This window comes from Lontra canadensis, unplaced genomic scaffold (genome assembly GCF_010015895.1).
Source record: "Lontra canadensis isolate GAN:19392208 unplaced genomic scaffold, GSC_riverotter_1.0 scaffold19, whole genome shotgun sequence".
NCBI lineage: Eukaryota > Metazoa > Chordata > Mammalia > Carnivora > Mustelidae > Lontra > Lontra canadensis.
Genome location: NW_022631013.1, coordinates 3,409,686 through 3,416,676, shown reverse-complemented (window position 1 = coordinate 3,416,676; position 6,991 = coordinate 3,409,686).

The window sequence follows — 6,991 nt, the reverse complement described above, 5'->3', positions numbered from 1 at the left end:
TTGGGAGGGGGTTAGGGATAGCGTAAGTCTCTAAGGAATTTTGGCAGCAAGGTTACTAGGACGTTGAAGGGCTAGCTATTGTTTGGGAGAAAGGTTATTTATTACAAGTAATAAAAATCTTCTCGTGAGACCCTTTAGATGTATATCAGTGAGTCATATGCTTGGGAATGATTGTCAACACGATCTTGGAGGTTTAGAGATAAAGTTTCCCAAAGGAATTGTTAAAGTAGACTTACAGGATCCTGGTTGGGGTTAGGGGTTAGGCCAGGCTAGGATTGTCCTTTGCCCTTAGCAAAACCTCAAGGTGAGGGCAATTGAGTCCCTAGAGGAGAGCGACTCTCCCTGTTTCAAGGGCTTGTCAGCAGGTAAGGAATTTTAATGATTTTCTTCTGCCTCTGTTTCCCACACCACCAGGACCTTGGGATCAAGACCTGAGCCAAAGGCAGACACTTTATGATTGAGCCACAAAGTCTCCTGGAACATTATTTTAAACAGTGAAAAGCTGAAAAACAATCAAAATGTCTATCAATAGAATGATACATTATAGTATATATTTAAAAGGAGATACCATTAGAGGGGTGAATGATTAGGCTAGAATTTTATGTATTCAGTACAGCTGACTCTTGCCTACGCAATATTGGCCCATTTGCGGGATGATACTGCAGGGGAGAAATATTTGGAACCCTGAAAATACGTCTTTTTGGCATATTGATTATTTGGGACTGATTATTTTTTTTAAGAACCTGCAGGCACAGGAGAAACTTTGAAAACTCAGGCCCCATCTGGTCTGATCTCTCAAGCTAAGCAGGGTCTGGCCTGGTTAGTACTTGGATGGGAGAAAATACTCCTTTGCAAAAGAAGTTTACATTTATAAGGGGTATCTTATGTATAATGGTGTCTTCCATCTCTGTACCAGGAAGAGGATAACTCTACATCTCTGGAAACTCTTATCAAGAAAGAAAGCAATGACTTAAACCTGCATAACAACCTTACCCTTGTTTACTGTGCTTTTCCTGGTAACCTGCCAGAATTGGCCTCCCCTCCACCCTAATATTTTATTTTTGTCTTTGGCTGAAGATGGTATTTAAGGTGAAGACATTGGCCAGTGTGGAGAGTTCTTTTGCCTGGGTACCTCCCATGTATACAGGAGGTATATATATTATACATTCTATTAGTTTTTCTCTTGTTACTCTGTCTTAATACAGTGGAGGTCTCATCCAAGAACCTAGAAGGTTAGAGGGAAAATTTCTTTTCCTCCCCTACAATGCATGTAGATGACTTTATATTAATGTTAAAAGTATTCCAAATAAAATAATCTACTCTTTATGGATATAGGCCTCTGCAGTAATAAGTAAATAAGTAAATAAAAATTATTTGGGAAAGGTAAACATCAAATTTAATTTAATCATTTGCTCTGGAGAGTAGGGAGAGTAAGCAAATGAGGTAAGGGGGTTCAACTTCATTTGAGTGTTCATACTTAGCCTTGATGGTGGGTAAATGGATGCTTTAGTGTTTTATTTTGGTAATCTGAAATATTTCATATTGAAGAAAGACATCCATTTTTGAAAAACCAACAGAAAACTCAAAACGGAAAATGAATCAACTTGTAAAAAAAAAATGCCAAGTATGAAATGGAAGAGAACAATGTGAATAAAACTAGACAAAGATAAATGAGGACAGATGATAAAATATATCGGAACCTATTTCAAAGTCTGCTCACAGAAACAACTCCAGTGTTATTAGAAATGTGGGCAACAAACAAAAAACAGAATCAAAGGGCACTTTGCTGGAGGAAGCAGGTGGGAGAATGTAGGGAGAGAATATCTGAAACAGCAGGAACCCACTGGGTTGTAAATCAAAGCTACCACAGAGCTGATCATTTGCTTTGAGTTATTGTTTTGTTGGGAGGATCTGAATATACTTGCACTTTATGGTGGCATTTGGCAACATCCCCTTCCCTTTTCCTGTAGTTGCAAGGAGGAAATAATGTGCCCGGTTCATCTTGGATTGCACAGTTCTCGGATTTTTGCACTGAAAATCCCACTTTTCAGGAAATCTCTCAGTACCAGACAGAGTGGTTAGTCACTTTTTTAAGGAGGACTTGAACAGTATAGTATTGTTTACAGAAATCAAACTGCTATTCCTAGGATAACTTCATACTGTTCCCAGATATACAAATTCTGGCATCTTTCAACAATTTCCAATACTGCTGACTCTTTATGAATTCTCTTTAAATAACTTATGTGATGTCTGGAGAGACCTTAAGTCTAATCATTACATTCCTAAGGTTGGGGTAAGCATGCTTCTTAACAGAGTTTGAGCTTTACTTTCCTTTATATTGGCTTACACCTTGCCATCTTCTAAATATGGACCCTGATGATGCTCTCCTTAGCTACAGAAATCACTACCTGCCCCAAAAGTAAGGAGGTGCGGTTCAGGTACGGGCATTTAAAAGTAGCCCTAATTCTAATGTGCCAGGGGTATGAATTTCAGGCTGAGAGAATAAAAGAAAAATGTTAACAGATGATGATATCTTGAAGGTTTCTTTTGGTGTTTAATTCATGCTTATTAGGTGAAAATAGCTTTTGCCCTATCAAAAATGTCTTTACACATTGGTTTGGGATAACAGTTACTGTGTATGCTTGTATGTATAGGACCTCATTTGAATTAGAGTATCATAAATTATTTAGGTATTTAATTTCAGCATTTTATATTTGATTTCTAGAATTAGAATTTTGCAATGTTGGATTATATGAATGATTAACTGGCAATGTTATTTGATTATAAGCCTCTTGGGCCTTTCTTTAGCAAAAGAAAGTTTTGATTAATGTCTATTTAATATCTCTTTTACCAGAATTACATCAAAGAGAGAAAATATATAAGAATTTATTATTTTCATTTAACAAAATCAATGGTGTACAGAAATCTCATCCCTTATTCGCTCTTGTATATTCTATGGTACCCAATAAAACTAGCTATGCTAAATGATTAATTCCTAAATTTAAAATGAAATGTCTGCTACAAAACTAAATCATGGCCAGTAGACTGCTTGGCATAAATCCTTCACAGGGTGCTATAACCTTTATCGTTTTTGAAATGTGCCCCCATCAAGGAGCCCTCAGGCAAACGTACAAGGGACCCATATGACATTTACATAGTCATTGTGTCAGATTAGACTTTGTGATCCTCCCACATCATTAGGCAAAAACCTGAGCAGAGCAGATGCATGACAGATTGCCCAATGCCTGATGCATAGCAAATACGTATAGAAACAATAGGGCTTTATTCACACTTGGGCCCCATGTCCAAAGGGTTCCTTGACAGAAGGCAATCTTCAAGTTCAAGCCCTTCAAACTAGAAGGTGCAAGACATGCATTCTTTTCATTAGCATGTAATTATCCATTAGCCAGCATGATCTTCCTCTCCTCCCAAGGGCTAAATAGCAGGCAGCAAATATTTTGCAGCTGGCTTATTTCTGGGTAACTGAGAGAGCCGAGTGATGTTCATTTGCTTAGAGTGTAAGAAGTTATGTTGCCCTTGGTCCCCAGCAGCTGAATTTTATTCATGTATATTAAAAAAAAATTGTTTTTGATGTTGTCAGCATATTATCCTAAAAATCTCATGTATAAAATGATACATAGCAGTGTAGAGGGAGGTAATTTGAAAACATTTCAGTTTCTTTAGGTAGGAGGTGGTTGATATTGTAGGAGAATTTGACTACTTTTTTGTTGTCGAGATTTGGACTTTCCATCTATATTTAAAAATCATTCATGAATTGCAATGACTAGGAGATAAAGTGGCAAAGTCATAGGGTATAGTGACCAGGGAAAGTGTCAGTTGGTCTGAGTTCTTGCCCTAAAGGCAGAGGGAAATAATTATTCACATTTGAGTAAGTCCCTTGACTTTCTCTGTTTTCTTTTCCATGCCTATAGGATGACCATAATTTAACATCCGAACCAGGACATGTTTGAGAGTGAACAAGGGTCTAACAATAATTACACCAGGATGACAGGTCCGAACCTCAACTGTACGAGGTAAACCAGAGTTTGTATTCACCTTGATCTACAACATGAAATCTGGCATCAAATAGTCTCCACTCTCTAGATTAAAAAGTTATGATTTCAGGTCAATCTTTCTTTACTAATATACTGTCAAAGAAGGACATAGCTTAAAGATCAAAAAGGGATAAGTGAGGCAGTTAAGTAACTAGAAGTCAAGAAAATGAGCCTTCCTTTTGCACTCTTACACCATCCAACTGTTTATCATGAGAGGAGAGAAGATCGGTTTCTCATTATTAGCCTTTTGAAAAATATCGTGTGTTATTTCAAAAGTAGTCCTATTTTATTCATGAGACCTTGTAAGTTTATTGAAAGTGTTGAATTTCCTGATAATCATTTTAATTCTCTATTTCTCCCTCACTTCTCCCTCCCTCCACTTTTAATACACTATCTCTGTAGTAATTGTCCCCTCCCTTCTGTGCACATGTGTGCATGTGATACATACACACAGACAGACACAGTTGTACAAAGATCCAGTAGTGGATAGAAAGATAATAACAAAGTACTTGTTAGCTCCAAGATAGCAGTTCCCAAGAGGGGGAAAATTCAGGAAATAACAGAAATACTTTGAATATTTAACACAAATCAAGTAAATAAGAGGGAAGTGATTCAAGGGCCTAGAATATTCATGTCCCAATTCTAGATATTTCCATCTCCCAAGGGAGAAGCTGGCATTAGAATAGTCTTCCAAAAAGTCTTCAAACCTCTGAAGGAATTGAGACGGTTAAAAAAAAGAATCTCATCCTGCTATTAACAATCAATCTATCACATGCATTAACTCAGGAAAGGAACTGGTGAGCCCTGGCACTGCCTCCTCCTTCTGGGGCAATTCTGAGGGGGCTGGACAAATAGAAAGCTCAGCCACTAGCTGGGTTTGCCAATGCCATTGCTGAATAAGCTCAGAGAAACTGGTGCAAGAGAGGCCAATAACTTCAGAGAGGAAGGTTTGGAAAACAGGTGGGGAAAAATTTATTTCCCATGTGGGGTGGGAGAGGGTGGTTAGGTATCAGGCTCAAGATGTAAGAACCACCTTCTCCACCATCAGATGGACACCTAGAGTTTTACAGAAGAGGTTCAGGGGGGTATGTGCTATAGAGCAGGCAGGGAATGAGAGATGATGGGTGGGGGTTTGGTAGGTGTTGATCCCATGATCATGGGCAGAGAAGGGGATGGAATGGGGTCTCCTAGGCATTCTGTTGCTAGCAGGGTTTTTCTGGATGGGCGGTTGGAATGTTCTAGTCACTATAAAATATCTTCGTTAATGCTCAAGAAAGTGCAATAACAAATAAGAACAATGAGTTTCAGTTAGATCAAGAGTTAGGTAATCTTCTCTATTTCTCATTTTAACTTTTGGAGTCTATAGTTGAGCAAGAGGTTTCCCTGACATTGCCTCAAGGCTTACTGGCAACATATGCAACCGTGAAGAAAGCAACTTTATAGTAAGTAAATAAATAACTTTAAAAAAAAAAAAATATATATATATATATATATATATATACTTGAATTGTGTTTTACAAGTTTCAGGGCACTTTCACATATACTATTTCCTTACAGGCACAATTATGGAATACTTACCCTTTTTACATTTAAGAAAACTGAAGCTAAGTGAGGTTAAGTGACTTGCCCCAACATATATAATAAATAAATGGCAATTCTGTATTTGATTTGAAATCTTTCTATTCAGCTAAAAGTAAGGCTACTGGAGACCTTGGGGAAGTATATACATACTGCTCAAGAGGATAAGTGCAATCTTGTGTGAATTTAGGGTAACAGACAGGATGACTCCAGAAAGTTACTAAAGAAACTTAAAGTGTTATATTTTAAGATCACAAATTTTCCCCTAAGTCAAATAGTTTAATTCTGGATAGGAAGAATTGCAGTTTCACTAACAGATTCAAAAATGTTTAAGGCTCAATTCAAGTATGTAGAACTTAGCCCTTCCAAAATAGCAATTACTATAGCAAAAGATTACAAAAGACTCTACTCATGTGGAAGAATATATTTCCCTCACTTCTCTGCTCTGCTCTGGTGCAACCAACCCTTCCTAACCATCTTACTTTGTGCATTTATCTCAGCAGCATTTCTAATGAGCTGACTCACTGAACTCCAGCCACCAAAAGAAAAAAAAAAAAAAAAAGAAGACAGACCTCTGCTAGGAGTGAAACATTTGCAAAGAGGGACAGGTAGTATGAAATAGAACCAGAAAATCATTCACACATCATCTACATTTGACAGATACTCACCACAGTTAATGGTTTTTCTTTTAAAACAATATGGAAAAATGTTTGGATTACATTTTTTTTTAATTCCTTTACAAAAGAATTCTATGCTTCAGTTCTTAGAAATACTCCTAAATGTGATTCATACAATTTTCTGAAATAGTAAGCAGCATGTATAGAAAATAACAAGATTTTTTCCTCGATCATTACAAATCTTATTGTGTCTCCAGGTCACCCTTCAGAACTTTGTTTTCATTGTATAAGACACTTGATATAGACATTTTATTTTATTTTATTATTTATTTATTTATTTGACAGAGAGAGAAATCACAAGTAGGCAGAGAAGCAGGTAGTGAGAGAGAGAGGAAGAAGCAGGCTCCTAACTGAGCAGAAAGCCTGATGTGGGGCTCGATCCCAGGACCCTGGGATCATGACCTGAGCCAAAGGCAGAGGCTTTAACCCACTGAGTCACCCAGGCACCCCTGAATGTGGACATTTTAAACAGCTGGCCCCAGTAAAGTGTCTGGAAGTTTCTTTTAGCAAAGACAGCCCAAGTATCAACCCATCAACTGCTAACATTTCCCTTGCTTCTAAAAAATAAGTTGAGTAATTCCATATTCCTAATACTAGGATCTTATTGGGTCTTACTAAATTATGAATAATCAAACTCCTGAGATTATGTCTCTTGAGGGGACTTCTAACAGAGATCTTGAA